Source organism: Esox lucius, chromosome 11 (assembly GCF_011004845.1).
Source record: "Esox lucius isolate fEsoLuc1 chromosome 11, fEsoLuc1.pri, whole genome shotgun sequence".
Classification (NCBI taxonomy): domain Eukaryota; kingdom Metazoa; phylum Chordata; class Actinopteri; order Esociformes; family Esocidae; genus Esox; species Esox lucius.
In genome coordinates, this window is record NC_047579.1 from 49,681,804 (window position 1) to 49,708,978 (window position 27,175).

At 46.5% G+C, this 27,175-nt stretch overlaps 1 protein-coding gene and 1 long non-coding RNA gene across 15 annotated transcripts in view; both read right to left on the bottom strand.

Annotated features, from left to right (window-relative positions):
* nfixb (nuclear factor I/Xb) overlaps positions 1-27,175 on the bottom strand; it is a 143,032-nt gene that overhangs the window by 54,911 nt on the left and 60,946 nt on the right. The gene's annotated exons all lie outside the window — the stretch shown is intronic.
* LOC109616324 lies at positions 8,061-10,398 on the bottom strand. The gene is made up of 3 exons (XR_002197434.3): positions 10,152-10,398; positions 9,005-9,299; positions 8,061-8,527 (listed from the first exon to the last, which is right to left on the bottom strand). It is a non-coding gene; the product is annotated as an uncharacterized LOC109616324 (long non-coding RNA).

The window sequence follows — 27,175 nt, forward strand, 5'->3', positions numbered from 1 at the left end:
CAGATCCACACGCTCACTGAGACTTAGCCCTACAGATCCTACAGACGGTGACCGCAAAGACCATGTATAGATCAACACTGCATAACCGCAATCTTTCTGCTCGCCGAAGGGGCAGCTCTGGCATATTGACTTTTTTTTTATATTGACCGCCAAAACAGGATGCGTTAAATGTGCGTTGCTTTGGCTTATTGTATTGGAAAAGCAGCACATCAAGCACTCCTGAAGAGAATGAGGGAGGACTTTGCGCTACTGGGAGGCTATTAAGTTGTATTCTCTGACAGTCATATATTTTATATAAGATATGTGAAGGTCGGGGCCCCCCAAAAGAAATCTCACCTAGGGCCCACAAACAGGTAGGGCCGGCCCTGAGCACCATTCGTTCAGTGACTAAACGAGAAACAGAGCAATGTATTTTTCCAGACTGAGCTGAACTGGAAAACCACATTGTGCTGACTGCACACTTCCAGCTGGCCCCCGCTGCCCCTCGCTGCCCCTCAGTCCCACAACCACCCGGCTCCACTCCATGCCTTTCTTACCCTGCCCCCCCCCCCCACCCCCTCTGCACGTTCTGTTCCACCACCTCCCTCAGACACATCTCACACCACCACTGGCCCTAGGTCAGAACGCTTCAGAGGACGTGTTGGGAAATAACAGGTAATTATCATTGTTGCATGTAACTGCAGAGAAAGGCTGATAACCATTCAACTGTTCAGCAAGACATCTTGTGTGTGTTGTTTTTAACTAGTAGCTGAGTTCACTTCCTACAAAAACAAAACAATGGCCATAATGACTACACGGTCAGTAACCTTTTATGACCATGCAATTGCAAATCTACATCTAATATAACCAGATGGCCTCAAATTTGTAGAGAAGAGAGACGTTAATAAGACGAAAGAGAGAACCGGTCAGACTGGAAGAAGTGGAAAGGAGAAGGGGAGAACGCTGCTACACTGTCTGTTTTCCCTCAGGCCGGCTGTAGCCAGCATAAACACATGCCTTCATTGCTCACACATTTCCGGCTTCACTCTGCATCCCTGCACTGGGCCACACAGGCTTAGTTTGTGGTGTGTGTGTGTGTGTGTGCGTGCATGTCTGGATTTACCAAGAACGAAGGTTCCACTGGGCACAGACACTGAGGACAACTTCCTGGACTTCAGGAGGAAGGCCAATGGAAGACTGGACACATGCCACGGGCTATTGGGAGACGGATCAGAGTGGCCTTATATCTCAACGACCTGTGAAACAGGACTGGAGTGACACGGACATCCAGATTGAGCCAGTGGCTGCCTATGGCGCTAACCTTAGACAACACCCAGTCGTTCTCCACAAACATCAATTTGCTGCCTCGCTTATGCAGGTTGGCGCTCCTCAACCTTTGTATAGACCTTCCTTGACACAGGAAGCGATGCAGGTGCTAATCAATCTCACACCTGGGCCACTGCAACACACTGTTGGTGGTGCTCCCTGCTGGTGCCATCAACATAGCCAGAAAACCACTGCCTGGTAGTCAACCTAAATCCTCCCATGTCACCCCACTCCTTCGCTCACTCCACTGGATTCCAGTTGAAGCTTGTATCCACCACAAAACCTTGGCGCATGCCTAGAAAGGAATAAATGGAAAATGACCCTTCACAATGCTCAAAAATGACATCCTTACCCGAGCTCTATGTTCTACCACTTCTGGTCTTTTGCTCCAACCCTGTGGGAGGAGAGCTCCCCCTCAGCTCATTCAAAACTCAACTCTGTCCTGAATGGTGGAACCAGCTTCCCTCCGAAGCACTGACAGCAGAGTCCCGGACCATGTTCAGAAAGGCCCTGGGCTCACTGTTCTGGACTGTATTAACCACTCTGTCTCCCATTCCATGTACCATAATGCTGATATCGCCAAAGACATCCTTTCCTTTTGAGGCGAAGATACAGGTTCTACTGACCAAGTACAACATTGCATGGTGGAACCCTGGGAACCACAATACGTTCTGAATTTTACACACAGGGTTAAAGTTAAAGGAATGTGTAGCACATTGCTAGACAAAGCTGTTCCATAGACCGGAGAGCAGCGAGGTGAAACAGGCAGCGTCACTGACGCTGATTCAAGAACATTGATATGTAAGAGGAAGGATCTAAGGAGATTGGATGTTGTGCTCTTTCATGCGGAAAAGTCCTACTTGAAAACCAATAACCGGACTGCTTCTAATCTATGAGGACAGAGGGTGGTGTGCCCCCCTCCTCAAACAACCTGCTGCACACCTGAACCTCATTTTGATTGGGAGTCGGATTGGGGGTGCACTGTCTGAGACAAGATAACAGTCTGTTTTTAAAACTGTGTGTTTTCGGGGGGAGCCCGTCAATTCAAACGGGCTGTGACCGGAGTGCAACATTAAAGTTGCTTCGGTCACTGTAGTTTCACCATTAAGTACAAACAGGTGCTACTGGAATAATAATCAGAATGATAATAAAAAAGAAAGATCTCTGAAGTTGGGCTCGGCTTCCAGAAAACACACCTAAATATGTTGAATATTTAAACTGGGGACTGCAGAGCATCATTCACTATATCTTAGAACTCAACACCCACAGCCGTTATCATAACAGCCACCAACAGTACCCACACGTTTACACAGATTATTATAAACCCTAGTTATTTCACGAGGTGGAAATCTCCCATTTACCGTAGTGAAAAGGAACACATATTTCATAGAGGGTTTTGAAGGAAAGTGGGCTTATTCTAATGTATCTTCTCCTAACATGTGTTTTAAACAGGCATTTATGCCATTCATTTACCCCCTTCATGGCTTAATGTACGTAGCACACCTCCCACGTGTAAGTTATCTCCAAGAATGGCGGGATATTTCATCATTCTTCTGAGTCGAGAAGCAGGCGCCTTTTAATCCTGTCTGATACGTGCAAACAAACTGGGGTTCTTTTCAGTCCATTTTCATCTAAAGAGTGTGCCTCTTCTTGTTGCCTCACATTCTGAATCAAGCAGAAACAGATTTAAAACACAATGACTAGGAGAAGGAAGAATAGTATGTGTGTTTTGTGCGTTTTTGTGCATACATGTAAGCGAACAAATCAGTGATCTGTCAGTAAAACTTGCCTGACAAAATCTGCTGCAAAATCATGAGCTATTTACTACAGTTTGAGACCTGTTAGTTCCACAAAGTTCTTTGTGGTGATGTCAAATGGAGGGGTGCTCTACAAAACAACATATATTCTGGCTCTGGCATCAGTTTCTGGGACCAATTAGAATCGTTCAAATGTGTTGTTGTTTATGATTTTGTCCTTTTGTGTTATGTTTGGGTGGATCAATGATTTTTAATAACCAAACGAGAGTACGGCTATATATGTCTAATAGCAGGGACCGACTTCTCCCTTTTCCAAGCATGGTTCAGTGGTGTCCAGTGCAGTTAATTCCCTGGTTTACTTCCCTTATTTAGACATTTCATTCAGGGAGTTTATTTAGAGACTTCATTTATGGAGTTAAAGGATGTGGTGCTTGTTTGTTAACCTCCCCTCGCCCCCCCACACCTCCGTCCCAAAGAGCAGGACCATGTTTTGTAGTGTGTTAGTGGAGTGAAATGGGGTGTAAAATGGTGCAAGGTTCTGGAGGTGGCTACAGCCTGCAGCCAGAGAAGAGATGACTATCTGGGGCAAAGTTTCCCCACAGTGGGCCTCTGGTGTACCCCGATCCATCTGTCTATCTCCAGCTCTGGAGCCAGCTGAAGGCCTGCGTACACAGACCACAAAGCCCATGGCCCACCACTTACAGCTCCTTTTTACTGTGTATTAGATGTGCTACAGATGCATCCAATTTCACACAGCAGAAGACCAATCCTCCACTTAGAGCAAATGCTAATCTTTATGTAGATCGTAATTCTATTCATATTTTGATGTAATGTGATTCATCTTTTGTTAGGATAAATGAATTCTGACTTCTTAAGTGAAAACATCAAACTTTAGAGGCCTTTTAAAACTTTGAATTCACTACAAGTTTGCATGGCATGCTGGGTAAGAACATTCTCTGAAAAGAGTGTTTAAATGAAGACATGGCACCTCTGTGTCATATTGGCTAAGTCACTGGTGTACAGTAAAGGTTCTCCAACCCATCTGGTCACATGAAAATTAATAAAAGTATTCACTCCCCTGTGTCTCCTCTGTCCCTTCACATCTCTGTGTTTCTCACTCCTCTATGTGTTTCTCACTCCTCTGTCTTTCTCACTCCTCTGTCTCTCAGCACTCCTCCTCCAAAACAGAGCTAGAAGTCTGCTTTTCATTCCGCTTGCAGCTTCTAATGGCTTAAGTGAGGTTATTCTTTGGAGAATGCACCAAGTAACCCCACTTTTTTCCCCTCTGGGCCTTTTTGGGTCTTCTGCGGCTCAGTGTGAAACTATAGGGAGTTTCAGGCTGTGGTCTAAGTTCAATAAAGTATGGAAGTTACACATATGCTAGCATTCTGTGCAAACACTGCCTAGCAGTTGAGCTCTGAGAATAGGCTAGATTCCCTGCATATAACCCAGCCTGACATTATGGCTGTGTGTGTGTGTGTGTGTGCGCAATGCAAAAAAAAAAGCACCCATTCCATTCTGAGATTTATGTAAAACAAAACAGGGTCTTAAAGGCTGGGTTTAGTGTAATATATTTGTGTTGGTAAGTGTTAAAGTTAAACTTGTCAACATTTGATCATGTAGTAACTGTAGTGTGGCATAAACATAACCAGTAATCATGTTTTCATGAGATTCTCAAACAGTCATGAGAAAAGGCACTCTATTTGGCTGCCCATGTTTGTTCTGTCCACTCATAACATAAGGCATGTGTGCAAACGGTGCGCAGTGCACCTGCATTTTGACAAATGGAAAGAGACATCTGTCACAAAAAATGAAAAAGTGTAATGACATTTGGCGACAACCATCAGACTGGCCTGCCCTGAACCAATGCGTCTCATACATCTGTATTAGAGTTCCTCTGCCACTTGGCACCACAACAATATGAAGAGGGTACATAGTGCCCACTTTCAAGTCCGTTTGCATATTTGCATTCAGCTGACAGGCGGTAATGTGAAATAATGGTCTAATTGTCTACGGTATCTGTTTTGTTTTAATTATTGTGATAGGTGGCCCTCCTCTAGGATTTATTATGCTGCGACCGTACCGACTTAACATCCCACTGACTAAATAATTATAACAAGAACAAAGAGGAAAACGGACATTAAGAGACAGGGAGTGTGCCCAGTGTGACCCATGTGTGGAGATGTAGGCCCACGAATTGGAACTGGCAGAATCCATCATACACTTACCAACAGGCGACGGAGGGACCATGAGTCTATTTAACCAAGATATAAACGGATAAACTTAAGGCCGTACGTGTAATTAATTCATGAAGATGAATATGGATGAACTTACGAGTCTGCATGTAATTACATTATGAAGAGATATATGTATGAACTCAAAGTCCAATTGTAATTCTTTCATGTAAGTATACTGTTTATAGATGAACCCTGGGTCCACATATGAGTGATTATATTCAGCTGTGTGTTTCCCTGATCCGTGCTGTTCTCCTTCCTTTATACATTCTGCCTCCATTCGCTGCCACGTTGTCCACAACAGTGGAAATGAATAGTTCACTTCAGCAAAAAATAACATCACTGACCTTCAGGCTCATTACATGATGTTGTATTGGACCTGGACTCAAGCCTCATCTCATCAGGCTTAGTTAGCACTGCCCTCCATTGTTTCAGTTTGATGAGACCTCTAGACTTGGTCCAGCACATACAGGATAGTGGAAGGTGCCCCACATGCCAGCAGGGGGGTCGGTGCCAGAGCCCACCTTACCGAATAGTTACACTGCCAGGTTACAGGGTCTCTATACCGTACAACCAGCTCAAATGACGTCATCATCACATCTCCTTTTCAATGTCTTCACTGTGTTCTGTCTTCACTGTGTTCTGTCTTCACTGTGTTCTGTCTTCACTGTGATCTGTCTTCACTGTGTTCTGTCTTCACTGTGATCTGTCCTCACTGTATTCTGTCCTCACTATGTTCTGGAGTCTCTGTGTTCTGGAGTCTCTGTGTTCTGTCTTCACTGTGATCTGTCCTCACTGTATTCTGTCCTCACTATGTTCTGGAGTCTCTGTGTTCTGGAGTCTCTGTGTTCTGTCCTCACTATGTTCTGGAGTCTCTGTCTTCTGTCCTCACTGGGTTCTGTCCTCACTAGGTTCTGTCCTCACTGGGTTCTGTCCTCACTAGGTTATGTGCTCACTATGTTCTGGAGTCTCTGTCTTCTGTCCTCACTGGGTTCTGTCCTCACTAGGTTATGTGCTCACTATGTTCTGGAGTCTCTGTCTTCTGTCCTCACTGGGTTCTGTCCTCACTAGGTTCTGTCCTCACTGGGTTCTGTCCTCTCTGGGTTCTGTCCTCTCTGGGTTCTGTCCTCACTGGGTTCTGTCCTCACTGGGTTCTGGAGTATCTGGGACAGGAGTGTGCAGCAAGATGGAGGAATGGGAGACAAATCTCATTAGGGCAACATCTGTTTGCTCTCCCGCCATGGTCGCCTCCCATCCCGGTCATGAGGAGCTGATGCCATACTACAGCAACACACGGCCCTCCTCACACACACACCCACAGCCCTCCTCACACACACACACCCACAGCCCTCCTCACACACACACACCCACAGCCCTCCTCACACACACACACCCACAGCCCTCCTCACACACACACACACACAGTCCTCCTCACACACACACACCCACAGCCCTCCTCACACACACACACCCACAGCCCTCCTCACACACACACACCCACAGCCCTCCTCACACACACACACCCTCAGCCCTCCTCACACACACACACACACACAGAGCCCTCCTCACACACACACACCCACAGCCCTCCTCACACACACACACACACACACAGCCCTCCTCACACACACACACCCCTCCTCACACACACACACACACAGTCCTCCTCGCACACACACACCCACAGCCCTCCTCACACACACACACCCACAGCCCTCCTCACACACACACACCCACAGCCCTCCTCACACACACACCCACAGCCCTCCTCACACACACACACACACACACACACACACACACACCCACGGCTTTGTTATGATACTCTAATTATCATTGTCACTAACCCAAGTGGGGTTATTAGTCGTGATGTAGTTGAATGGGTGATTAATGTTCGGCCTACAGTGGGATTAGGATCAGCAGTGGTGATGGAGTTTAGATGTGGCAGGTTGTGTACAGTGCGCCTCCATTATTATCATGACACAAGCTCAGAAGACCCAACCACCGGAGAGGGGGAAACGACAGAGGGCCCGAACCCAAACAAATCACAATGTTTAAAACTGAATGTGTTAGAGAGGAGGAGAGGAAGACAGAGGAAACCAGGGAGTGAAAACACGTGAGGAGGTTAAAGTAACAGAGGGTTTATTGTTTGTGATTCTTTGGGAGGGAGGGAGGGAGGGAGGGAGACACTGAGAACAGTGGCCTGGCACAGAGCAGAGCTCAGCCAGACTCCAGACTCACTGCCCTGCAAACAGCAACACCACAATCACTTTGGTAAAGAACAGGCCAGCAGCAGAAATGAAACAGCAACGGTACTGCATTAAACACACTGATCTAAGGAGGTCACCTGCAGAAACAGATGTAACACCCTCTGACACAACAGGGCCACCACCACACTGCGTATGGGACTTGTTCATTTGTACAACGTACTACTGTCCATCAGGACAACATATGCGCACCGTGCACACAGAAATGAACACACGTGCGTGCACGCCAAAGGACACCAACAAACACACACACACACACACAAACACACACCAAGAAACATACATAGAATGCGCACCCAAAAACACACACACACACACACACACACACACACTAACAAAACTGCAAATACACACGTGCACACATACAAACACTACCACAAACACACACAGAAACATAACCTTAAACGCATGCACACAAACAACCTTAAACACGTACACACAAACACACACAAACAACCTTAAACACAAACACATGCACACACAAACACACAACCAACCTTAAACACAAACATGCACACACAAATACATCCACAAACACACGTGCACACAACCACCACGTTCACACAGGGTGTCCAGCCTCTTGAAGTGGGCAGGAACACCACCGGGAGATAATGACTGAGCTACGTTGGGCTGCGGCTGCCACATTCTACGGCTTTCTCTCAGGCTTTGACAGATTTTAAGTAAATAGCAGCAAACAAGCAATTATTTCTGGCAAACCCAGTGCCTGGTCCGTTCTGGCAGACCCAGCGCCTGGTCCGTTCTGGCAGACCCAGCGCCTGGTCCGTTCTGGCAGACCCAGCGCCTGGTCCGTTCTGGCAGACCCAGTGCCTGGTCCGTTCTGGCAGACCCAGTGCCTGGTCCGTTCTGGCAGACCCAGTGCCTGGTCCGTTCTGGCAGAGCCACCCAGCTTCTGGTCCTTTCTAAGAGACGCTGAACTCAGGGAGTGGGGGTGGATGAAATCTCCCTAACAGATGTGATTTAAATCAATATTACATTATATGGCCCTTGTTTTTACTGAAGAAAACACAGGGAAACGAACCAAACGTTCAAAAAGTTGGGCTCATCAAGTGATGGAATAATTGCTTTTAATACGCCGGGGATTTTATTCCACCCCTGTTTTAATTTCCGTTCACCCCCCCCCCACTTGTCCTTCTTCGTTCCTTTAGGTCTCAGCAATCCTTACTACTTAAAATAATATTTTTAAAAAAGCCCTAGCTGTCAAACGTACAGTCTTAACAGAAGCCATCTGGTAGAGAGCTAGAGGTAAACATGTACAAACAGAGCTGGGCTGACAAGGAGGAGGAGGAGGAGGCCAAAGAACGCGTTATTACGGAGGGAAAGGAGAAGGGAAGGAGAGAGTACAGTAAGCACTACAGTCCCCCCCCCCCCCACCCCAGGTAGTACAGAATATGTATTGTGTTTGCCTGTGTTGGCTCTTTACCTGTGACTGAAGGACACATGCGTTGACGCTACTCTGGAGGGCCCAGGTCTGTAGCCGTTATGCATTCATAATGCTTACCTCTGGAACTGGGGTGTTGAAAGTAACTGGTGGCTGTTACTTATTAGGGTTGGTTTACTTTAATCCCAACATTAACAGTGCAATGGTCTTAGCAATAAATTCAGTATTTTTTCTTTGACCGAAACAAACTGTGGTCTATGAACATGGAACCTTTGCGTGAAGGCAGGGAGAGGAGGTTTGGCTCAGGACAGTAGTGGGAAAAGCAAAGGAATCTTACCTGCAGTTGTGAAGGCCACGTGAGGTCACGGCAGCAACATAAGGACAGAAAAGAAAGAGACGGTGATTAATGTCATTCTGGCTCAGAATGGACACATGTATATACATACTGGGCTTGTATAAAACAGGTGCTTGGAGCTTTATTGGGTAATTCACAGACCTGGGAAACCTATTGTTATTTCTGAAATAAATGTTGTTTCCTTGACATGGACAACAAACCTTATTTTTTCCATTTGGCACACGGACAAAATACAGGCAATGTTTTTCCTATAGGCCGAACCATTACAAGCTCTCACTTCTCACTTTTCTTTATGGAAAAATAAAATGAAATGCAAGTATCGATGATTGTGATTCAAAAGACAACAATTCAATACACTACCGACAGTTAACATAGGCAATGTTGTTAACACTGTAGCTACTGTTCTCACACAGGAGAGACAAAGAGGAGGACAGAGATGCAGTGCTGCATGGCCCTGGTGGTAGGAGGACGGCATATTACGCTTTGTTCTGTACGGTTTCACTGTAAATTTGAAGAGTAGCGACAGTACGTCAAACTGAATACTGGCTACTACCCTGAGAAACTCTCGGAATAGCATGTGTGGGTCCACCACTGTTGTGCTCATTAGAATGTCTTTTCATTTTCAACTTCAGTTCAAATCAATACTTGCCCCCCACAACGCTTAATATTGCCCCCACAATAACAGCAGTGTTCGCGAGCTGATTTTGCAGCGAGCAGAGATTGTTACAATATTTTGTCAAGCTCTGCAACAGTTATCTAGCAGGTAAGATTAGCTTGAAAGCTAGTTAGCCAACCTCTGCGCTATGATTACGGTTAGGATTCGCCGCAAATCACCCAGTCAAAGAAGTGCTCAGCGGTCTCCTGAATGATGGCGCAGCTGTCCATGTCATTGCCTGCACCACAGCGGCCAGGAGCTCAGGTCACAGCCGCGGCACACAGACAGAGCCCGCGTTCCGGCGGAGGCTGGTGCGAATACGCTCAGCACCGTCTGGGGAGAATGGGGCACGTTTCGGAGGAGGTTGCCTGGTATGTTCTAACAACCCACTGGGTGGATCCTGCAGGTTCAGCCGAGGAATCGCTCTCTGATCCCACACGCCTGGAATCTACTGCCGTGCCCTCCATGAAGCCCCCCCCCCCCCCCCCCACACACACACACACACACACACACACACACACACAGCTTTTGATCCAGCCCTGCAACACACCCAAGTCTGCATGTCAAGGTCGTGTTGAGCTTGTGTTCAGGCTAGAATGTAGCTAGCTCAGCAGGTCTTCGGGTTGTTTGGCCACCTTTGACAATATTGCAAGCCAATATTTGATTCATTCAGTGAATCAGGGGTGAATCAAATTAGCGCTGTCAGACAATATTGTGTAGGCTTCTGGCTACTGGCTGATTATATTAGGGGGAATGCACAATACATTTGGACACTCTTAGAAAATGGGTTACATAAGGCTTGTTCAACTGTCCCTATGGCCACAGGAAGATGTTTTCATTAGGAGGAGCTGAAATTGGTTGATTGCATGATAGAACTGAACGGAGTCCGAACGCACAATTTACACGTTCCCGTTTGCCCTGACGAATTTCAATATCTTGTCATCGGGACTGAGGCTGCCTCAGGGGGTTCTGTCACTATCGGAGAGCCATTTTTGTAGAACCTTTTCTGTTCCAGATACAACCCTTTTGGGTTTCATGTTGAATCCTGTGTCACAAGGGTTCTACCTGAGAAAACGAAGATTCTCTCTGGAATCAAAAGAGAATTAAAAACGAATTGATCTACCACGAACCAGAAACATTTATTGAAATGTTTCCAGCAGTGGAACAGCAGTGGACAGCACTTTTAGAAAAAAATCTTTAAATGTTTTTATGTTGCTTCATAATACATACATTGAAAATAGAACATCTCATCCTACGCATTCAGATGACGTGTTCTCAATCTCACAGTCCACTGGCACCAATTCACCGGATTAACAGACTAGCAGCAAATACATTTCAACAAAGCACAATCTGGACATGAATGCCAACTCTCCATTGCTATTTATTGCAGATTCTGTCTTCATTCAGCTTTAATCAACCGTTTTCTGCCTCTGTGTGTGTATCTGGGCCAATGATGAGTTGTCAGTAAAACTTTGTTATAATACTGCCAAGTCATTGGTGTTTTGTGTGTGTATTTGTGTTTCTCAGAGAGAGAACCTGTGAAATAAATGAACATTAACGTGAACATACTACAGTATACATGCTGTCAGAGCAGAGTGTCTGCATAGTAACATGCTCTACACGCTGTCAGAGCAGTGTCTGTATGCTGTACGCATTGTCAAAGCAGAGTCTCCATATAGTAACATGCTATATATGTTGTCAGAGCAGACTGTCTGTATATGCTTGTCAAAGCAGAGCATCCATACAGTAACATATGTGTACAGCTATATGTGTTGCCAAAGCAAAGGGTCTATAGTAACATGACGAAACAACGTTGAATAGAAACCAGAATCTAGATTCAAACTCACACTGAAAATCAAAGTAAACTGTTCCAACTTGCATGAATTTCATTACGGCAACTCATAAAGTGACTCAGTAGTGTGTATGGCCTCTATGTGCCTGTATGCATTCCCGACAATGTCTGAGCATGCACCTGATGAGACGGCGGATGGTGTCCTGGGGGATCTCCTCCCAGACCTGGATCAGGGCATCAGTGAGCTCCTGGATAGTCTGTGCACTGATAAGTAACGTCCCAGAGGTCCAAAACTGGATTCAGGTCTGGGGAACGTGAGGGTCAGTCAATGGCATCAATGCCTTCGTCATCCAGTAACTGCCTATACTCTGGCCACATGAGGCCGGGCATTGTCCTGCACCAGGAGGAACCCAGGGCCCACTGCACCAGTGTAAGATCTGACGATGGATCTGAGGATTTCATCCCGTTACCTAACAGCAGTCAGGGTACTGTTGGCTAGCACGTGGAGGTCTGTGCGACCCTCTAAGGATATGCCTCCCCAGACCATCACTGCCCCCCCGCTTAACTGGTCATGCTGGATGATGTTGCAGGCAGCATAACGTTCACCATGGCATCTCCAGACTCTGTAAAATGTGCTCAGTGTGAACCTGCTCTCATCTGTGAAGAGAACAGGGCGCCAATGATGGATCAGCCAATTCTGGTATTCTCTGGTGAATGCCAATCAAGCTGCACGGTGTTGGGCTGTGAGCTCAAGTCCCACTAAAGGACGTCAGGCTACTCACCTGTAGCCCGCTGTAGGTCCTTTTGTAGGGCTCTGGAAGTGCATCTCCTTTGCCTCCTCGAACAAAGGAGCAGATACTAGTTGATGCTCTTCTACCCCTGTCTGTGCAACCTGAATGGGCTGCAGGTACCACTTCTTGCCACTAATAGTGACAAGGACACTAGCAAAACGCAAAACTAGAGAAGAATCATTCAGGATGGATTAGGAGAGACAAATTGTCTGTGGCCACCTCCTGCAAAACCATTTCCTTTTTGGGGGGTTGTCTTGCTGTTGCCTCTCCAGTGAATCCAGTGCACCAAAAAAGGTGACACAGGTGACTTGGTGTCATACTGTAATTATTACGTGTTCCCTACATTTGTTTTGAGCAGTGTATATAATTTATATTTTCATGAGGTGACAGATAGCCAGTAGCTTAAGTTTGCAAATTGTATTATTTGTTGTTGCAGGCTGAAATTAGCACAGCTGGGATGTTGTCAATTAAATATGTGCATAGAGAAACAATGGACACTTAAAGCGTAACAATGGGAACATAAGAATGATAATAAGTACAGACTTGACACACAGGCAAAAACACCAAACTGACTTTCAGATGGTCTTCAACTTAAAACGATTTCCAACTTTTATCAACTGTAACTGAATACATTTGCATGAATTAGAATAAACCAACAACAACAGTAACTTTCTAACAGTGTAAATCACTACACAAAATAAAATGTAAAAAGATTGGGCTGCCCAGTCAAGCATCCTTCTACCTCAACCCCCATGACCAGTATCATTCCTACTGACTGTCACTAGCGCTCAATTCAAACAGAGTCGTTGTCATCGTGCATTTTCATAACTCATAATGGCAAGCAGGTAGATAAAGGCCTGCAAACACAGAGACGCACGGCTACAGCACACTGACTGAGGAACCCACACATCGCCATGAACTCTGGGAGCTAGAAGAAGCGTGACTAAGTACCGAACGACTTGAAGCACTCGGTGCTCCTGGGGTGGAGGGCTGAGCTGAGGGCCGGTGTGGCCCCTGTCCGGTGACACAACCACTGATGAGGCCTGACAGAAGGCCGCTGACCTCCCTTCCTCTTTAATTGGCCCTGGGTGATCTACTGGCCCTGGGTGATCTACTGGCCCTGGGTGATCTACTGGCTCTGGGTGAGGAGGGGGCTCTGAGCATCGGGGGGGTGGGTGGAGGGCTGCAGGCCTCTTATCACTTGAAAGCTCACTAATTAATTCTAAATAGTTTTCCATCCCTCCACCTCTCCCTGGAAACAGATGTTACAGAGGGGGGGAATGGCGATACGGGGAGGAGGTACAGTCATAGAGAGACTGACTAGCACTACAGGAAAGAGAGAGGGAGAGAGACTAGAGGAGAGAGAGAGACAATGCAGGACAGAGATTGTAAAAGACAGACATTACAGGAGAGAGAGAGAGAGAGCCAGACACTAGACGAGAGAAGCATTGCAGTGAACAGAGAGTGAGAAGGGACCAGGAAAGAAACGAGGAAAGAGGTAAACAGCGATGTATAAACTATCAGAGAAATCTGAACTCCAGACAGGTAAAGCCAATGACATCTCAATTTCACACCTCGCTGAGCAAATGATAAATGTATCTGTAGCTGACCAGATGATTACACATATGAAACCCAAATGTGTGGCATTTAAGGCCACAGAAACATGTGTTGTTACTTTTCAAAGAGTCCCATATAAGTGTGGGTTTCATAGTCATACCTCAACTCATCAAAACAGCAGGGAGCAAAAAGCTGAAGGGTTTTCTCCCCCCTGTGACGTGTCAGGAGGATCTGGAAGTGATCTGTGGCTGTGTGTGACATGAAAGGGGGGCCGAGGGGGTTTGGGGGGAGAGAGAGGATGGGGGGGGGGGGGGGGGGCTGGGAGGCGCAGTTGTTGTAACCCCTGACCTCCAGCACGCTCCATGGCCTCCCAGAAGCCACTTCAAACACAGCCCGCCAGGGAGCCCCCGTGCCACAGAAAGAGAGGGAGGGAGAACGAGAGAGAGGTAGTGAGAGAGAGGAATGGGACTCAGCTGTCATGGCTGCCACAAAATCGCACATACGGACACAAGGACAAACATGTTGCTGTTGTTTAATGTAGCTATTTATGTGTGTCTGTTAGTGCACCAAAAACTGCAGAAGAGAAAGACAGAAGGGACAAACTCTCTCATGTTGATGTAACTTAGACACATGGACCCAGGCCCGACCACAGACCCACCCATCCCACGCTGCCTTTTGTGTGGGATATAGAGATGTACGGTACATGTTCTTATGTGTGGGATATAGAGATGTACGGTACATGTTCTTATGTGTGGGATATAGAGATGTACGGTACATGTTCTTATGTGTGGGATATAGAGATGTACTGTACATGTTCTTATGTGTGGGATATAGAGATGTACTGTACATGTTCTTATGTGTGGGATATAGAGATGTACTGTACATGTTCTTATGTGTGGGATATAGAGATGTACTGTACATGTTATTATGTGTGGGATATAGTGATGTACTGTACATGATCATTCTGTAAACGCACAAATAGTTTTCCTAAAACTTATTTGGCTTAAATTAATTAATGAACATTTTCTATGAACTAATTGCGATATTAAAGTTCTGGAATATGTATAATGTAGATTAGTGACATTAAATCTAAATTGAATTAATTTTATATTTACAACAAAATACGGAAACAACTGGTTGTTGAATACTTCCTGAAGGCCCCTGTGTCTCAACTGGTTGTTGAATACTTCCTGAAGGCCCTCTGTGTCTCAACTGGTTGTTGAATACTTCCTGAAGGCCCCTGTGTCTCAACTGGTTGTTGAATACTTCCTGAAGGCCCCTGTGTCTCAACTGGTTGTTGAATACTTCCTGAAGGCCCCTGTGTCTCAACTGGTTGTTGAATACTTCCTGAAGGCCCTCTGTGTCTCAACTGGTTGTTGAATACTTCCTGAAGGCCCTCTGTGTCTCAACTGGTTGTTGAATACTTCCTGAAGGCCCCTGTGTCTCAACTGGTTGTTGAATACTTCCTGAAGGCCCCTGTGTCTCAACTGGTTGTTGAATACTTCCTGAAGGCCCCTGTGTCTCAACTGGTTGTTGAATACTTCCTGAAGGCCCTCTGTGTCTCAACTGGTTGTTGAATACTTCCTGAAGGCCCCTGTGTCTCAACTGGTTGTTGAATACTTCCTGAAGGCCCTCTGTGTCTCAACTGGTTGTTGAATACTTCCTGAAGGCTCTCTATGTCTCTTTTTCTCCTACTCAATCCCTTTGTTGTCTATCCATTTTGCTCCCCTCTCTGTCTCTCCTCCTTGCTCCCCTTTCCGTCTCTCCTTCTGTATTCCTCCTATTTTTCTCCTCCTTGCTCCCTTTTCTTTCTCTCCTTCTTACTCCCCACTCTGTCTTTCCTTCTCGCTCCCCTCTCCGTCTCTCCTCGCTCCCCTCTCGGTCTCTCCTTCCCTCCAGGGTCTCTACCCATGGCCACCAGAGCTGTCCAGACCCACATTCACCCATAAACTAATCTTTCCAATTTTCTGTTCTCTTCCCCAGTAGACACGCTCGCTGGAAGATATCAAACTACAAGTCCTGTCTGGCTCTTTGTCCCTCCCTCCTCTCCTGGCCTCCCGCTTGGTGTGTGTGTGGTCTGGTTAGGTCCTGTGGGTTTGTGGTGACCCAAGGAAAATGTGGGGGCTGGGTGCAGCCAATGAGGATGTGATGAGGAAACGTGATATCACCCATGAAGGATACAACCCCCGGCGATACGACCTGAGGCAGCGCCGCCACGCCACGCCACTACACGCCAGCCAGCCAGCCAGCCAGCCCCCCATTCCCGTCATAGCACCGCCGCCATTCCTGGCCCTCAAAGAGAGGGGAACCACAATAAATACACCTTGCTCCTCTACAAACACACGGATTAGTATACTCATCTAGAACAGCACACATACAAACACGTCGAGCAGGGCTTCTGGTCTGCACTTACAACCTTTGACCTTAACCAGAACCATTCTGATCACACTGCAGATGTCCAATACAGGGACAGGATGGCTCTACGAGGCCACTGCACTCACTCACTAACTCCCTCAGTCATTTACTCAGACACAGGCCATTTCCTCCCTCTACAGCCACTTCCCAGCACACCCGTCCAAGGTAGAAAGTGAGGTTTGGGAAGTTCTCATTTACATTGGCCCAACAACACACTACAGGCAGCCAAAGAGAGAGCGAGAGAGGGGGAGAGAGAGGGAGAGAGAGAGGGAGAGAGTAGGAAAAAGAGAGCGAGAGAGACCCTGCCAACCACCTAGTAACAGACCATCCTGATCACGTCTTCCTCCACTGTTGAAAAGCACAGCTCCTCTGGCCAAACCATAAAAACACATGCTGCATGTTGTTAGGGCCAGAGTGGAGGAGAGCAATGATATGCAGCGGGAGCCCTAGGAAACCCACGGCTGTTCACAATCATATTACTGTAATGATCTTATCTCATAAAGACTCTGAAAGTCCAGCTTAGGAACAGAGTAAACGCACACACACACACACAGACACACACAAACACACACAGCCAGAGACAACAGTCGACAGAGAGATTTGAGCGATCCTATTTCATTATTAAAGTGCCACAGGCTAGGAGGAGACCCGCTCCTACCACCCTGCCTGTAAAGACAGACACCGTGAATTGTTGAGTAAATGAGGCTAACAAATGTTAACAGCGTGGCTCGGTCCCGGTCTCCTCTCTCCCAGTCCCGACCACCGGGGCCATTGTAGCAATTAGGATAATGAATGTGGTAATCACACACACATACCATACTGTACGGCTCCCTCCCCACACACAGCCACTCAACTATGAATGGTTTGGTTTCATTACACTCCCCCAAAACCCTCCGCCACTTGGGCCGACTCCTACACCCTTCCTTTCCGCCCCGTTCAAATCTAAACAAAAGACACATCTGGTCTCTCTCTTACTTTCCCTCCCTCCTCACTTTCCCCCTTTCATTTTCTGCTCTCCGTCCTGCTTTTTCTCCTCGTCTGTCATCTGTTTCTCCAACACAGGAGCAACACGTTGTCGCCGGGAAGGAGAGTTAGACGGAGCAGACCGTGCGAGAGGAGTCGTTGTCTTTGCCCTATATGTTTACCGAGGAGCACCTCTGATCAGATAAGGCCAACCATGTGACACTGCAGCGTCAACATGGTCCAACTATCCCTCCGACGTCACAGAATGTAAAAGATATCATTTCTATAGAAATACACAACCTTTTGGAGGGTGGCACGTCATCCCCATTCAATATCGCTTGTCTTCATATAAGACTGTCCCCTTCATCAGATATGGAAACAGTTGTAGTACGAGCGCAGTCCCCACGAGGTAACAAAAACATGTGTGTTTATGTGTTAACTAGAACTAGAGGAGTAATCATCTGTAGCCATGCGTAGTCTGCAGGTGGAGAAAGGCTTTGGCTGAGAGAAGCCCAGGTCACCCAGAGGTCACCCCAGCCAGCGCCTCTCAGATACCCCCTCCCATCTGGACCCAGGGTGCGATTATTACGCAGCCAAACTCTACCTCCCTTTCTCTCCTTTAGCCCCCTCATCCTCACTTTTGCTCCATCCATTTGTCTTTCTCTCTCCCTCACCTCCTCTCCAATTCGCACTAACTCCCTCCCTTTTCCCTTTTTTTTTGTTTTTTTTTTTTACATAGGGAAAACATTCCTCGTTCTCCATTCGGCTCAAGAGAAACGTGGTGCTTATTTTCAGTACCCTAAATTGATAGCAAATGTGAGGATGGATCGCAGCGCAGCCCCCCCCCCCCCGCTTCTGGCATTAACACTAAGGCTACGTGGAACATTTTCTTGGCCGTAATGAACCCTGGGTTCTATGTTTTTGAAGGTGTTCTCCTTCATATATTTGACTTCATGTGTTTTTGTTGAGTTTCGTTTCTCGGAGGGGGGGGGGTGCCTGCAGTCGAAGTGTCTGAGTCATGTACTTTTGTTTTTCAATAAGCCCCCCACTGTACACTACCACCAAACCTGGTTAGCTTCAGCTGTCTTTACCCATAATTCAACCATCTTTTTTTTCTCTCCTAACAAAAACCTAACTGCTCCCTTCGGTTCATTGAAGCCAACAAAATTCAGTTGGACCAAAATGGCCTCTCTCTATTGTTGTGAATATACATATACTGAAGAGAAACCACAGCTCAGCACTGCTCCAGCCAAGATAAAGGACTCAGTTAGTTTTTTTTGGTACTATAATCATAAGTATTTCAATAAAAATACCACATTTAAAATACAGTTTATTGTTGAGACCGGCTCACAGCCTCTTGTGCCCTTTTAATATGCCTTTAAGGCCAAATCGTTCATCAAGATATTCAAACGTTCAGTTGACCAATGAGACAAAAATACCCACTCCTAAGTAGTAAATCATATATTCACAGTGGTTATAGATATAAAAGTAAAAGTGTTTTTATGTCAGTTGGCTTTTCACAGTCGAGTGTCAGAAGATGAGACAAAAATAGCGGCACAACCAGTTGGGCTGTGGACAGTAACAGCAGGAGTTGTCAGGCAGAATCTAGCAACATGACCAGGTGGAATTTGGACAGAGACAGAGGACAGACCATTCAGACATAACCTAAAACATTTACAATAGATCGAAATGTATCTATCCAACAGACAGGCAAGAACTTCTGCATACACCAGCTTGGGTTTTCAATGTCATTTTAAAAGCTTGTTACTATTTTAATGAATACCGCTCCAGAAAAAATTAAGAGACCACGGCACCTTTTTCTTTCCTTTCCAAAAAAGTCGAAAAGGAAAGTTTTGAGTGAGGAACAGAAGCGTTCAATTTGCAGTGGTCTCTTAATTTTAACCCTTCTGTTCCTCACTCAAAACCTTCCTTTTCGACTTTTTTGGAAAGGAAAGAAAAAGGTGCAGTGGTCTTTGAATTTTTCCCGGAGATGTATGTTGAAGTAGACATGATAAAAAAAACTTCACTCTGTGTAGTCCTAATAAAAATTAGTTTTGAATATTTCTAACTTTTTTGTCAAAGACATACATTAATTTATCATTGAAGACGGTAAAGCCAACTTTACTCAAGTATTGCTGATGTTAAAATAATGTTAATATCGTCAATCAGATTGGAAGTAGGCAGACTCAGCAGCAGAGTGCTTTTAGATTTTTCACTGTTCAGGGATTCTCTGTATACCAGGAACCTAATTTAATGCGGCAATTCAGACTTTAAAAGTGCATCCGAATCTTGTCTAGTACCAAGCACTAAGATCCTAGACAGAGACAAGGAATCTTTATGTCTGAGATGTTATTGTGTGACTTTTGAAAGTTCTTGTTTGGGATCTGAGTTAAAAAACTAAAACCTGCAACTGTAAAGGAAATGGGACAATAATCCAGTACAGGGTTGTGAGGAAAACTTCTTCGACACACAAATTCCAAGACAAATTCCAAGACACGGTGATTGACTGAGTCTGCAGAACATCTCACCTTTAACTGTGTGGGACCAGGGACCCTATAGGTCGATGCTAGTTTACATTCTGAAGCTGTATTGTGCTCGGTCACCTCAGACTGTTTCATCCAATCAGATCGTGAAGACACAAGCCCTCAGCTTCTCTGCGTTTTCCCCCTGTCCTCCAGGAAAGGAAGGGTCCAGAGTTGGGCCGGAGGCTGGAGGGCACTGTGCCGTGTTGCCCCTGATGGTGCTGAGGACCAGGTCGGCCAGGCCTGCTGAGTGTTTGTGTTGGCGAGGCTTTGGCATTCCACATGTCTTTGTGATTTTCAGCTCGGTGACCCCAGGAGACTCAGGGCACCGACGAGCACAGATGGACCGTGACAGCCCCTGTAGCCAACCTCCACTTCAGATCTCTGACGGGACCCGGCTCGTGAAGACGCTGAGCATCTTCCCTATCACCACCTGACGCCTCTCAGGAATCCCTGACACGCACGCACGCACGCACACAGCCTCGTTGCTGCTTTTAATTCACTTTTCAAAAGCAGGGGATCCCATCACAAGGTCTTGGGGTTTTCCCAAACTGCGTGTCTGATGGTAAGTATGTGGAAAACAATTAAACAGAAGGAGAATTCTGGCTGAGGGAGGGCAGAGTCTGCCTAACGGCACAACCAGCACCGCTCTGGCAATACCTACTCATGCCTGGAAAACGTTGGCACATCACTACTGTGTCAGCATCAGTATTATCACTGATACACACATACGTTCACCAGCCTGCAGTCCAGTCCAAGAAAATCTCAACCCAAGTCAACCCAAAAATAACCAAAGATGAAGAGGTACACAATAAAACGGTGTTTCAATCCTGCATTTTTGATTTTTAGTGATGACATAGTAGCGGCTAGGGATATCTTGTCACTTCTCTGGAGCCGATTGCCACAAGAGTCAGGCGACCATGCAGAGTGGATGGCAGGGTCAGATGGAAAGTTCTGCCTTATCGCTTTGGAAGACCAACTGGAACACAGGGGCTGCCTTGCTTGCCCCTGAAAATTATTTAAAATGATTTCTTTACAGGAACATTGCCCCATGTTAGAAACCACATCAGATGCAAAGATATAAACGTAAATACAATAGCTTTTTCATTGATTAGAGAGAGAAATACATGCAACACAATTAAAAATTACATGTGACAAACTCTCGGCGACACAATTAAAATGCTATGTATTTACACCCCAGCCAGCTGAACATACTCAAGCAGCCACAGGAAACGCCTGGGTTTTTGTCTCAGCTCTTTGCATTATCAGTAGACCCGGTCATGGGGCTTCTCCAAACCAATTCAATTAGAGGCTAACTAAATTCTAACATTACAAGGGCTAATTCTACACTCATGCTACAGCTCCAGAAACAAATGAAGAGACTACGGCACCTTTATCTTTCCTTTCCAAAAAAGTCTTAAAGGAAAGTTTGGAGAGGAACAGAAGCGTTCAATTGGCAGTGGTCTCTAAATTTTAACCCTTCTGTTCCTCACTCAAAGCCGACGTTTATGGAAAGGAAAGAAAAAGGTACAGTGGTCTCTTAATTTTTTCTGGAGCTGTATATGCTCGGACCAGCCAGAACCGGGAGAGGGGAGAGATAGTTACCCAAGGGTTTTACTGCAACAGACTAACGTGCCTGCCGGGGCCTTTCCTTGGAGACACTGGAGCTCCATGAAGTCGAGTGGCTCAGCCTTGACTGGGTGCATGACACTGTCAGCTATGTTGACTGTCAACGTAGACAAGCAAGCCCCCCTACAGCCCCTGTGACAGCGCCAAATCCCCTCTCCTCGTAACACTTCACTCCCAAACACGCCTGGAAGGACGCTGCCCCCCATCCCACTTCAAACCCCCCCCCCCCCTCCTAAAACACACCTGAGTCAGTAGTTGGAGGGGGCTGTGGAAGGGGAGGGGAAGATGTCAGGAGGATATTTTAACACCCAGGGAATGGCGAGGGGGGGGGGGCGCTGTCCTCAGGCGACCCGGTCCGCTCCCACGCGCCCACACGCACACCGCCTCAAGGTTTCCTCCACACTCGCTCCGCAAACATGTCAGCCTTTCTCCCTCCCTTCAAGTAACGGTCTCTCTCTTCAGACGTCTCCATCGCTGGGTTTCTCTAAACCAGTCTCTCCCACTCACTCGCACACACTCACTCACACTGTCACTCTGGCACTCGCTCCCACACACACTCGCTCCCACACACTCGCTCCCACACACTCGCTCCCACACACACTCGCTCCCACACACACTCGCTCCCACACACACTCACTCACACAGTCACTCTGGCACTCGCTCCCACACACTCGCTCCCACACACACTCACTCACACTGTCACTTATTCACACTGTCACTCTGGCACTCGCTCCCACACACTCGCTCCCACACACACTCGCTCCCACACACTCGCTCCCACACACTCGCTCCCACACACACTCACTCACACTGTCACTCTGGCACTCGCTCCCACACACTCGCTCCCACACACACTCACTCACACTGTCACTTATTCACACTGTCACTCTGGCACTCACTCCCACACACTCGCTCCCACACACACTCGCTCCCACACACTCGCTCCCACACACTCGCTCCCACACACACTCACTCACACTGTCACTTATTCACACTGTCACTCTGGCACTCACTCCCACGCATTCACTCATTCTGCCACTCAAAACCAGTCTCTCCCACTCCCACGCGCTGTCACTCTGGGGTTCCCACATTTTCCCGGGCGCTATCTTGGCCCCTCCATTCCTAACTCTATCTCACTCCCTCTACCCCAGGTTTTAACAGAGACTCCTCTGTAAGAGCTCCATAAACCCCATCGCCCTATAGCTCTGGGAAGGCGTGAAACTCGTAATTCAAACAGGCCGGTTTATCCAACTGCAGTCGGGGAAAATAATATATTACTGTGTATCATAAACAAATCATAAAGTAATAAATCGTCCAAAATAAACAGTGGGTGACTGCTGGAGGGGGATTGTCTTCTCACACTACATTAATGACACACACAGTCTCTGTTAACATACAGTTCAACATGAGCCTTACGTTGAACGGGCACAGGGTCACATCAGAGCTATCCCCGGTTATTCGAAGCTGAACCCGGCAACTGTCAGAACAATGCCGCGGCTGCATCTCCCATTTCATACCTCCACAGTTGAGACCAAATTGTTTGCCCCCTCGCCAAAACACTAGAAATGAGACGTGCCCTGGGGATACGTGTCAGTATGGTTTACGTACTAAAAACAAACACCATTCCATCGCAGCAGCCAGAGATCTGGATGTGCGGCTGGAGGGAGGGGGGAGGAGTGGGGTGCCTAAAAGGGAGAGAGGGAGCAGGAATGAGAGGGGGAAGGAGCGTGGCTGTGAGAGAGTGAAAGTTGTCATAAAATGACAATAATGAGAGGCCTCTGTACCACCCACTGACCACATGAAGGCTGCGGTAATGACAGGCTAGCAGAGCACATGCCTGCCTTGCCCACTGGGTGAAGAAGTGCGTGTCGCGCGTGCCCTTCTGTAAAGGCTGAAAAATGACCCAATTTAACGGATCACACTCACAGATGCACACACACAGATAAACACAACATAAAACCAGTAGCCAAGCATTCTGTTTGAATAACGAGCTCCACGCATTCCCTCTGCCAAAGCATCGTCTGCACGATTTCCTAGCACCCCACGCAGCTCACCTAGGATTCTATGCTTCCCTGGTGCCGTTTCCCTGGTACCGTTTCCCTGTCCTTGGTGAGCTCACGTTGAAACGGACACAGCGGCTAGCATGCAAAGTGAGGACACGGCGGCTCAGAGGCCAGGAATTGGGCCGTGAGCAGATGTCCTCTCACGAAATGTCACAGACGACCCAGCCGTGTCCGGTACAGCTGGCCAGCATGTATCGAGGGGGGGGTTGGGAGGGGTGTGGGCGGGCTGAAGGATGGGGGGGGGGGGGGCGGGGGTTTCAGAGACAAGGGAAAATGTGCGGAGAAAAATAAGAAATAAACGGACATTCCAAGCAAACCGAAACCTTTCCAAAATAAAATGCGAAGCATGTCGGCCCCCGGTGAGTATAGAACAAGAGGGCTGATGAAGCCAAACAGAAACACAGCAATGGACCTGAAGCGCAGAGAGAAACCCTGTTCTTTTTCACAAACACCTAGTCAAGAAACGCAACCACAAAAGAGCCTCTATACTAAAGGCCATTTCGGTTAGAGTCCTCACCAGGACGGCTACATCGAGAGAGAGAAAATAAGATGGGGAGAAAGAAAGAGAAAGCGAGAAAGACTGATAAAGGGAGGGGGGGGTGAAAGAGAAAGAGAGGAAGCTTTGTTTTGTCAATGTCTTCAAGGATCCCGTATGAGAAAATAATGACTATGTAATTTGGGACAGTTTGTTATACATTAGGATATAAAACATGGCTCATAGAACGCCCCTAAACATAGATGAAAATAGAACCATATATACAGAAGGAGTCATATTTATTTAAACATGGGTTTTGGGTCACATGTAAAAAGATGGTTTCAACATGACGTCGAGCAGACGCCTTCAATCAGTGTCAACCGATTTGTCCTAATCTACACCAGACCATGCCCCACGATTCGGCCGATCACAATATAATGTGTGAGATTAGCGGGACACACAGGTGTCCAGGGTTTAGAAAGCACAGGGGTCTGTGTGAGGACCTGGTGCTTCCAATTGTTGTGCTAACCATGTCTCTTATTAGAAGGGTTTCCCTGTGAGGTTGCCAGGCATGTAGATTTGAGTCGCTGCCCAAAAGATCAAGAGAGGTCTTCCACCAGACCATAGCAAATTCGCAGTGTACGGCGAGGGTCAGGATTTGCCCGGGATTTTGATGAATCATTTGATTCCGCTGCATGTAGAAGACAGAGCTTTGACCAATGTATGTAAGACTGTACCAAACCTTCAATGTGAATCAGCTCTCGCCACAGCAGAAGGGAAAATAAATCCTGAAAAAATAAGCAGAAATGACAATAAAAGTACAAGCAGAAAAAGTAAGCCGGGACTCATTGTTCGAGGCCAAAACCGCAGATACAAATCTCACCGCAGAATGGAGGCCAGATTGCTCTAATTCACCGTCATCTCAGCCTTTTCACAGTGGGGGTGTGGAGGGCTACCCAAACTCCTCGCTCCGGGCCAAAATTCGACGCCACACCCTCCTCCTCTCCGTGAGCAGCCTGGACCCAAACACCTCCCCAAGGACTAATAAGCCTTGAAAAACTACAGAACCATCTGATTGGTCCCAGAAACCAACGGGGTTTTATCTGATTGGGTCTCAACACCCCTCATCTTCCTGACACCTGAAACACAGCTACGGAAAGGAGCTCCAGCCGATGTGCTGCAGGGTAGGGCAGCAGAAGGTGTCCGTTGTCAGAGCCAATTCTTCCACGCACACCCATTCCTCTCTTCCATCCACAATGTCTCTTAAATGGCCTACCTCTACTTTCCCCGCTGGTCTCCCCACACAGCAGCTTGGATTACCTTACAAAGATCTGCCCGGCTGAGGAGTACACGTAACTCAGACTGGACGCTCCCTTGTGAGTCTGGGTGGCTGCTGAAAACCCTCCGTCATAATAGCAGAGCATGTACATATGAGCTGGGATGTCAGGTGAATGATCCGACATCCAGATAATGTCATCACACAGTAGAAGGGAACCAGATTGGCTTTTCCTGTCAAGAATCCCTGATTTCATCACTCATGTCAGATTATCCCCTGGCTAAGGCCGTGAAAAGGCCTGTGCTGGCCGCGGGAGCCCCGCCACGCCTGCAGTACGTGTCCCACTAGACACCGTGTCATTTCAACAATGCCACGTGGGTGACACATACAGATGTTTGCTGAATGTGTTATCAATGTGCCTTCCACGTGATAAAAGCACTGGAGCAGGAACAAGCCAGTGGCTCAGAGAAAGCGATCTAAGGATTGCGTATATTTCCTTTAAAGGTTACTATGTGACGATGTCTTCAAACAAACACCACGTACGTTTGCACAGCAAATCACCACGGGTTAAGGCTGTTTTAAACCAATGTAACAGCATTTCTTAGCCTCGGAATTTAGCATCGCTGGACACGTTGAGGTTTCTGTAACTATATGTGTTTTCTTCTGTTTTGAATTGACTGTAACTATATGTGTTTTCTTCTGTTTTGAATTGACTGTAGCTATATGTGTTTTCTTCTGTTTTGAATTGACTGTAACTATATGTGTTTTCTTCTGTTTTGAATTGACTGTAACTATATGTGTTTTCTTCTGTTTTGAATTGACTGTAACTATATGTGTTTTCTTGCGTTTTGAATTGACTCTAACTACATAATAATTTTTTTGAGTTTTCAGAAATGTTTTCTAATGTTTTAAACTAATATTTCAACTGTTTTCTTAAAAATGTTAGTTTGCTTTAACTATCAAAACTTTCTTCTATTTTCAGCCTTTAAATGTTTTCTTATGTATTCACTGAAGGATGCACATCCAGACACAGTGGAAAGGCTGCTGGTGTCCAGAGATCTTGACATTACTGGAATAATCACTATAGGATCTCAAGTGACATAGATTACTTTGCACAATATACTTCAAATGCAGTCTCCACTCTGATCCAGCTTATCTGTTTCTGCTATTAGATAGAATCACAGTGATAACAAAGTTGTTGCATTCATATAAAACATGAACCGTGTTGCGCTTTCAAATGGCTGTAAGCAAAGCGATAACAAACACATTGGGAATTCAATAATCTTCTGGCAGTCTTCTTAAGTGGGTGAATCCTGAAGAGATGTCGAAATCTTATTGATCAACATCTCAACAAAGTATAACCCAAATGTACATGACACAATATTCCCGTTGGGATATTTAGTACACTGTTAGAAGATTGGAATGAAAATGAAATGTGCAAGAAGGGTGTCCTAACTAAGGCCAGACCATTAAATGGCCATAGCAGGGCATGATGTGAGATGAGTGATGAAATCAGGGATCCCAGACCTCTTTTGTGCAGGTCTTGTTGTCTTCTATTGAACGTGCAGAAATTCGCAAAAGGCTGTAGTATTTTCAAAGCACCGTGCTCTCTATTATTCCACTGACTAATTTGAAAGGAATGTCAGGTAACCTGGCGTTTGAGCAATGAGCAAAAGGTTGCTGGTTCAAATCCCAGAGTCAACAACGTGGAAATTCTGTT